The sequence below is a fragment of the Panthera uncia genome, chromosome D1, assembly GCF_023721935.1.
Source record: "Panthera uncia isolate 11264 chromosome D1, Puncia_PCG_1.0, whole genome shotgun sequence".
NCBI classification, from domain to species: Eukaryota; Metazoa; Chordata; class Mammalia; order Carnivora; family Felidae; genus Panthera; species Panthera uncia.
In genome coordinates this window covers 18979502-18989554 of record NC_064808.1, presented here as the reverse complement: position 1 = coordinate 18989554, position 10053 = coordinate 18979502, and positions in this window count along the sequence as shown.

The window sequence follows — 10053 nt, the reverse complement described above, 5'->3', positions numbered from 1 at the left end:
AAAGACGTGTATGCTGAAAACTATAGAAAGCTTATGAAGGAAATTAAATAAGACACAAAGAAATAGAAAAACATTCCATGTTCATGGATTGGAAGAATAGACATTGTTGAAAAATCAATACTACCCCAAACAATCTACACATTCAATGCAATCTCAATCAAAATTGCACTGGAATTCTTCTCAAAGCTAGAAAAAACAATCCTAAAATTTGTATGGAACCACAAAAGACCCCAAATAGGCAAAGTAATATTGAAGAATAAAACCAAAGCGGGAGGCATCACAATCTCAGACTTTAGCCTCTAGTACAAAGCTGTAATCACCAAGACAGTATGGTATTGACACAAAAACAGCAACACAGACCAGTGGAATAGAATAGAGAACCCAGAATTGGACCACAAATGTATGGCCAACTAATCTTTGACAAACTAGCAAAGAGCATCCAATGGAAACAAAGGCAGTTTCTTTGGCAAATCGTGCTGGGAGAACTGGACAGCAACATGCAGAAGAATGAAACTAGACCACTTTTTATACCATTCACAAAAATAAACTAAAAATTGATGAAAGACCTAAATGTGAGGCAGGAAACCATCAAAACCCTAGAGGAGAAAGCAGGCAACAACCTCTTTGACCTCAGCCACAGCAATTTGTTACTCGACACATCTCCAAAGGCAAGGGAATTAAAAGCAAAAACGAAATATTGGGACCTCATCAAGATTAAAAGCTTCTGCACTGCAAAGGAAACAATCAACAAAAGTAAAAGGCAACCAATGGAACGGAAAAAAATATTTGCAAATGACATATCGGATAAAGGGCTAGTATCCAAAATCTATAAAGAACTCACCAAACTCCACACCTGAAAAACAAATAGTCCAGTGAAGAAATGGGCAGAAGACATGAATAGACGCTTTTCCAAAGAAGACATCCAGATGACCAACAGATACATGAAAAGATGCTCAACATCACTCATCATGAGGGAAATACAAATCAAAAACACACTGAGATACAATCTCACACTGGTCAGAATGGCTATAATGTACAAATCAGGAAACTACAGATGCTGGTGAGGATGTGGAGAAACGGGGACCCTCTTGCATTGTTGGTGGGAATGCAAACTGGACCAGCCACTCTGTAAAACAGTGTGAAGTTCCTCAAAAAATGAAAAGTAGAGCTACCCTACGACCAAGTAATAGCAATACTAGGAATTTACCCAACGTATACAGGAATGCTAATGCATAGGGGTACGGGTACCCCAATGTTTATAGCAGCACTTTCAACAATAGCCAAATTATGGAAAGAGCTTAAATGTCCATCAACTGAGGAATGGATAAAGAAGATGTGGTTATATATACAATGGAATACTACTTGGCAATGAGAAAGAATGAAATCATGCCATTTACAGCAATGTGGATGGAACTGGAAGGTATTAATTATGCTGAGTGAAATAAATCAGTCAGAGAAGGACAGATATCATATGTTTTCACTCTTTTGTGGATATTGCGAAACTGAACAGAAGACCATGGGGGAAGGGAAGGAGGGAAAAAATAGATACAAACAGAGAGGGAGGGAGGCAAACCACAAGAGACTATTAAATACAGAGAACAAACTAACGGTGGATGGGGTGGGGGTGGGGGGGAGAGGGAAAATGGGTGATGGGCATTGAGGAGGGCATTTGTTGGGGAGAGCACTGGGTGTTGTATGTAAGCCAATTTGACAATAAATTATATTCATAAAAAAAAAGAAACTGGTTTTAGAAAGTACGTGGCTACAATGTGATGGCCATTGACTGCAGTGGCTCAGAGAAACAAAGAATCCCTACCCTACGCAGTAGCAAAAGCTACTAGAACGTAAATATTAACAACTGGAGGAATTTTTAACAGTTACGAATCAGTATAATAACAAATAAGGATGGAAACAGTAAACTAACTAATAACAATGTAGGTAATGGGTTCTGTACCAAAATGTATTAACTTTGAAAGAGCCTAGTTAGACACAAAGAATAATGGGAAATTAAAGTTTTAACACTGATATAAACAAGTGGCTATCTGGAACTGGGAAGGAATGCCAAGAGGGATCAAAAGATGTTCGAGAACCAGGACAGTTTAAAAGAATGAGAAATTAGGACTAGGTCAAACTCATAATCATAAACCATTCCAGGCTAAGAGGTTCACCACATTACCTTAACAAAAAGATTTTGACAGTAGCAGAAAAAGCACAAGTGGCTTCTGTCTGAATATTAGTGTCAGTTTGTTGAGAAAATAATAATATATTTGCAACTAAACTATTTCATGGATTTTTTATTCTATATATTTAAGTTAGATTCTTCTCAGCAAATATATATATATATTACTCTTTCAAGAGAGTCAAAAATAAAAAAAAAAGTCCTTTTAGTTTGTTAAGGATAGAAAATCCAGCAAAATATACTAAATCTTGGTTTCAAGACTTGTTCCAAAGTTAAGAAACAGCCTTTGTTAATGTATCCTGAAACTATATCTTCTATAGTGAAAAAGGATCATACCGGCATAAAATATAAACTAAATATATACAACCATTTGTGTGAGTGTGCACATAGAGACATTCAGAATTTAGTTTTAATATATTATCTTATGGGGGATGCCTGGGTGGCTCAATCCATTGAACAATTCTGACTCATGATTTCTACTCAGGTCATGATCCCAGGGTCATGGGATTGAGCCCCACATTAGGCTGCATGCTGAATGTGTAGCCTGTTTAAGATTCTCTTTCTCCCTCTGTCTCTCTACCCTACTCACGTGCATGTTCTCTCTCTGTGTCTCAAAAACAAAAACAAAAAATACAGTATCTTATTGGAGAAAAATTCACTTTAACGTTACAGAAATCGCAAAACAAGTCAGTTCAGGATTCACTGCTTTTTCAGTTCACTTTTATGCTGAAATAATAAAGTTTCAGGGACCTGATATCATCAATCGCCAAAAATAAATTTGAATGATCTTCACATATAAAGATCATAAATGCTAGAAATATTTGTACATATTCAACATATGTGAGAATTTTATTAGGGACTATGGAAATGAAATTCATTTAAAATTTTGAATTCATGATATTTCTTGAATTGGTATCTATTAGCAATTATAAATTTAACTTTGTGTACACAGGAAAATTATGCAATCTAAATTTAAATTAATTTTCATTAATAAAAACAACACATTGCACTGAGAACATCCAACTGCATTCAACTGCATTTGATTTAGCCACTAGAATTATCCAAAATAAGCAGTAATTTAATAGCTACAATATTAATTCTAAATTCAAATATATACTAATTAAAGACTTCAGACAGCTAATTACTTTAGTGCGCAATACAGAATTGCTTTCATTTTTTCAAACCCTTGTTTAACTTTGAGCATTACACATTTTATACTTGGATATTTTTTTATTTGTGTAATGACTCTCTATGATTTTATGGATCAAAGACAAATGAATTAACATATGATTTCTTCATCCATAAGTGCATGATGTCATTCATGGAAGATGTTTACACAAACAGGACATCTACACCCATGTCACGTCTACACCTGCAAAATTCGAGGTTCTCTGAAGTACTGAAGGAACTCTGATTATCTTCCAACTTTTGACATCCAAGATTTAGTATGTTCTTTCCTTAGAACTGCTAATTTCTGGCAACCAATTGCTGATAATCAAAAGATATCATTACCATTATTATTTTCAGTTTCATCTAAAGAATATATACACTTTAAATGACAGTCTTTTACTGCCATGAGAATTTATCTTGTAAGCCATCCTTCTCACAGAATAAATAATCCAGAAATAAAGTGCTATGGGAAGAAACATAGCTAGCTCTTAATGAGTAATTGCTGCGTGATAAGGATTATATATTTTACATATGTTCCTTATCATTTAATTTCATAGAACACAGTATGGCACATACTATGATTCTCCCCATTTTCAAATTAAGAACTTGAGACCTAAATGGATAAGTAGACTGTCTAAAATGACATGTTTACTACTGGATTAACTCAGACTTTTTTACTCCAAAGCCGGTGGACCTGTTAGCTATAATCTCTCCTTTCTTCAACCCTCAAAAAAAGGAGACACATATGTACATGTACATCTGACTATAAAATATGATAATGAGATAAGAACAGGAGTAAATTTAAGAAACTCATTTACACAAAAATAAAAAAATTGGATCATCAGATTTAAGAAGTAAACAGATAAATTCCATTTTGAATAGCCTACCATGTAAAAATATACTGCTTATTGCAAATTTAAGAAGAGGGCTGTAATTTTCTTATTTTCTAAAGTAACAATTATAAATTGCATAATATACAGACACTCATTATGTTGTATAAAGAAGTTTGACAAGTACAATCTATAGATTTAGGCTACTAAGTTCTACCCTTACAGGCTATGTGTCTCTGACAAGTAACTAAATGTCTTCATGACACAATTTCTACATCTGACAAATGGGAATAATCCATGCAACCATTCTTTTGGGTCATTAGCAATAGTAAAAGAGATAATACATTTAAGCACTGTATTAATGAGTGGAAGCATCTCGAATCATTCCCATCAAAATTCCTTAGTTCAAAACAACATAAAACTTTGGAAAATTTTCCAATAATGCACACATGCAATTGCTCAATTTCATTCATTCCTGAAGAATTTTTAGAAACAAACTAAAGAGGTTTCCAAACAAAGAAACCGTAATGGGAGAGGAGAAGGTGAGGGGGCAGGAGGAGGGTAAAGGAAAGGTGATAAAGGTCAATGGAGGAAGAATAGAATAGGAAGAAAGACCTATGCCTACTATCAATTATTTTGTTTTTGGTTCATAAAGCAGAGTTTCCCAACCTCTTAACTTTTCTGATAACCTTCAAAAGCTCTCCAATAGTCCACTTTTCAGTGGTTTCCAACTTGCTCCTTAGTTCCTTGGAGAGGATGTAATTAGAAGCTGTATTTTAATTGAATTAACAATGAGACTAATGCACTTAAAGTTTCTGACTTTGTTGCCAAGGTAAAATAGTAATTGAAAACAAAATGATTAGGAGCGGGCAAAATAGGTTGAAGGCTGAGCTGACAGCAAGTTGTCCTCAGTAAATAATCAGAAGAGCCACAACAAAGTTATTCCTGACTCTATTATCTACCTCTTGGTTTCTCGTACTCCATAACCTGAAGCAGATTTGGTGTATTTAGTGTAGGTCACCATATTTACCAAGCATAGACAATGTATGGGCAAGAATGATAGCAGAACAGAAGAGACAAGAGAGATTGTGTGTGTGTGTGTGTATGTGTGTGTGTGTGTGTGTGTGTGTGTGTGTGTGTGTGAGAGAGAGAGAGAGAGAGAGAGACAGACAGAGACAGAGAGGAGTGAAAAGGAGGGAAAGACAGAGGCAGACACACACACACACACACACTCTCTCTCTCACACACACACACACACACACACACACACTCTCTCTCTCTCTCTCACACACACACACACACACACACACACACACACTCTCTCTCTCACACACACACACACACACACACACACACACACTCTCTCTCTCTCTCTCTCTCTCACACACACACACACACACACACACACACACACACACTGGCGGGGGGCGTGGAGGACTAAGAAAAGTACAAGACGATGGAGTGAAAACCAGAGTCGCAGAAAGATGCAGACATGGGGGCATATGGCATACTGGCAAGGTCATCACTTTAAAATAAAAAAAATAATCTAAGTTCTAATCTTCATTCAATTAATTTTTATCTCTTTGATTTGAGAAAGTTATTTAATTCTTCAAACCCTCAGTTTTCTCATCTATATACTGAGAATAAATATGCTAACATTACAGGTTTTATTTGGAAATAAAAGATATCTGTTTCAATCACTCAAAACAAATTAGATGTTTTATATATGGTAACTCGTATTATTTAACTATACTTCCTAGAATTATTTAACTTCATACCTCTGCTTTTAATATTCCACAGACCATGTTACCTCCTAAAGGAAATAGGTTGTGTCAGTCTGCTTGGGCTGCCTTAACAAAATCCCACACGCTGAACTGATTGGCTTAAACAACAGAAATTTACTTTCTTATGATTCTGAAGGCTAAAAGTCCACGATAAAGACACCGGCCGTTTCTGAGGCTTCCCTCCTTGGCTTGCAGATAGACACCTTTTGCTGTATCCTCACATGGCCTTTTCTCTGTGTGCACACATCCCTACTGTCTCTTCTTTTTCTTACAAAGACACCAGCCATATTGGATTAAGGCTCCAACCTCATTTAACCTTAACTACCTCTTCAAATTCCCTATCTCCAAATATACAGTTACGCCGCAGGGTTAGGGTTTCAATGTATAGATTTGGAGTGAACACAATTTAGTCCATAACACATGTCATTGGAAATGATCAAATCGATGCAGGTGGTTCAGCTTCGACTTTTAGAGACTTTCTACATATTCCTGAAGAACATCTCATCTTGAGACAGAGCTTATTTCCAGTTCTACTGTATTATTCAAACCCTATTTCCAGGAGTCTCTTTGTTAGCATGCCCTCAGTCTGTGTACCCTTACAAAAATGTTAGATGACTGATTGGAACCACTGGATTAAAAACTATTCCCCAAGCCAAAGGCAGTAAAGTACCATTTGGATGCTATTATTGATACTGTCCTCTTTAACAAATGTACAGGTTATTTTTACTTTTTCAGGGAATTTTTGATGAACATGAAATATTCATAGAGGACAGATAATATTTAAATGACATCGTTAAATAATTAAAAATGTGAAGATCTCCACTGGGAATTACAACATTAAGACTGCAAATACATTCTCATTATCTGCTCTCAATTTCTGAGATATTGTGGAATAAAAGGAACTTCTGAGTAATTTCTCTATGCTATTATTAAGAGAGTGGAAATATACCTTTGGAGAGCCAAACTTCACATTGGATTTTTCAGCAGAATGATTATTAAAATATTCTTGAATAAATTTCAGGACCTAAAACTCAAGTGCAATATGTAATAAGTAAAGAATATACCAACATGCTAGCACTTCCAAATATCAGTGACTGAAGGTATAAGAAAAAGCCTTTGAGAATCCAAAGGATTGAGTTTAATTTCAGCTATTATATTTGCCAAGTACATATTCTATTTGTTTCGCCCATATTCACTTTAAATCAATTAGAAATTGGTTTATTTCTATCTGCCTGTATGTGGCATGGCAATGGAAAGGTAAGATTTTGTGTACTTGATTGTCTAATTGTCTCAATATGTCTATGGAGAGAACTCTTTCAGAAGAGAAGAAAGTGAAGCTAGAAATGTTGAGTAAATTGACAAAGATCATCAATGATAAATGGCACTGGAAGTAATCTAAACCCCAACCTAATCATAAACATTACTACTTTTTCTCAAAATAATACCCTCATACCCTGTTCTTCATAGGGTTGCTATAAAATTCATTGAAACAATGAAAGTTAAGGTGGTCTGGCAATTATTCAAGGATTCACATGTGAATTTTGTATTATTGCATACTATTCCCAAACTATAGTAACATTTTTGTCTGTTTACTAGCTAGAGGTGTCAACTTGTTATCTGTATATGTATTAAATAGAATTTATCCATTATTTTGCAATAGAAGACTGTCATGGATTTCAAGAAAAAGGAAAATGGGATATAGAATCATTAATATGACAAGTGAAATGGTATTTATCAAAAGTTTATTGTGCATTAAGGATTATGCTTAAGGCTATGAAAGATTACAACTACTATCTGAACAATATACAATATTCATTTCCTTACTTTTTAAAAGTTTATTTTGTATTAACAAAAATTTTTAATGTTTATTTATTTTTGAGAGAGACACACAGAGTGTGAGCGGGAGAGTGTCAGAGAGAGGAGACACAGAATCTAAAGCAGGCCTCAGGCTCCCGAGCTGTCCAGCATGGTGCCTGATGCAAGGCTCAAACTCACAAACGGTGAGATTAGACCTGAGCAAAGGTGGAATGTTCGACTGAGCCACTCAGGCACCCCACAAATGTTTATTTTTGAAAGAGAGACAGAGCATGAGTGGAGGAGAGGCAGAGAGAGATGCAGACACAGAATCTGAAGCAGGCTCCAGGCTCTGAGCTGTCAGCACAGAGCCCAACGCGGGGCTTGAACTCATGAACCTCAACATCATGACCTGAGCCAAAATCAGACCTGAGCCAAATTGAGACACCCAGGTGCCCCTACATTTCCTCACTTTTAAGCTGAAACTAGGAGAAAGACATTTTGAAATAGTAATTATTAAATAAAGAACAGCAACAACACTTATTGTGTGCTGAGAAATACTTGAAGCATGACATATATGACCTTACACATTAACAAATCCTGAGGTTAATAAGAAACTCCTTTACTAATGCCTCAATTTCCAACTATTCTTATTTACTAACATCTTGGGATCTATTTGATTTATTCCCATCATTCAAGAGATCTTTCAAAATTTGTCACTATCTTACAAATAAACAAATCTAACAGCTTGCTCTCAATTACTCTCTGAAATATTTATTATTGAGAACCTCATTTTGGAAATGCTGGCTTCCCTTGGATGCCATGACACTACATCATGAGTTCTCCTCCATCTCTTTGATACTATCTCTGTCTATTTTATCACTGTTTCTTCCTCATTTAACCCAAAGTATAGTACATATGCCAAGAATCTGTTTTAACATAACAATCTCAGCCACTTCCATGACTTCAATTAGCATCTCCCCAGGTACAGTGAAGTATTTAAAAGGCAAATGCAGATAGTGCAATGATGCACTGGTTTATCAAATATTTATTGACCATCTTCTCTTTAATAGGTGCTTCTCTAGGTGATGGAAATACTGCAGCAGCCAAAAAAAAAAAAAGAGGACAGAAACTCATATCCTCATAGAACCCCCTTTCTCGTGATAAGGGGGAAATGACCCTCTTAATCTGTAAATTTTTATTAAAAAACAGAACAAAACAAAAGAATGGTAAAGAATACTTTCTTTATGGCAAATGAAGTCCATTATTAGAATCGTGCTTCTAAAAGCCCCAAAAATATCCATTTCAGTTTACACTTTTCACAACCATTTTCAGAACAGAAAAATGTTGGACTTTATATAGTATGGTGTAAAGATGCAACTAAAAGGAAACTTAATGAAAAGTGACTTTGTTCAAAGCAGTGGTGATTTCATCTTAAGTAAAAGAAAGAAAGAAAGAAAGAAAGAAAGAAAGAAAGAAAGAAAGAAAAAGAAAGGAAGGAAGGAAGGAAGGAAGGAAGGAAGGAAGGAAGGAAGGAAGAAAGAAAAAGAAGTTATAAGGTACACAAATGAAAGCAACTCCAGCTGGCTCTCCAGCACTATCGGGGACTGAAATACTGTATACATTTTCATTTGTGCATTCTTATCATACCAAAGGTACATTCTATCAACATGTTTTATGACTGTTGATGTTGACTTTGATTAGCTGGCTGAAGTAGTGTTTGTCAGATTTCAGCGCCACAAAATTATTCTAGTTTCTCCCTTTCCCATGTTATACTCTTTGGAAGGAAGTTGCTGTGCACACTCCACATTTAAAGAGTGAGGATTTAGGGGCGCCTGGGTCACTCAGTCGGTTGAGCATCTGACTTCGGCTCAGGTCATGATCTCACAGCTTGTGAGTTTGAGCCCCGCATTGGTCTCTGTGCTGACAGCTCAGAACCTGGACTCTGCTTCAGATTCGGTTTCTCCCTCTCTCTCTCTGCCCCTCTCTCACTTGCTCTGTCTCTCTCTCTAAAAAATAAATAAAAACATTAAAAAATTAAAAAAAAAAGAGTGAGGATTTATAATCCCTCTCTTTGAGAACAGAGAATCTGCATAATTTATTTAGATTTGTCTCTTCTCTCCTATTTATTAATTTAGTTGAAATTTATATCAGCATGGATTCACAGATATTCACTTTGTACTCTGGGTTATAATCTAATATTATTTCATGTATTTTTTTCCTCAAAATGTTCCAGCTTTGGCCATTGGAAGCTCTTTCAGTTGGGTTCTGTGCCCCTTTGACATAATCAATGTGC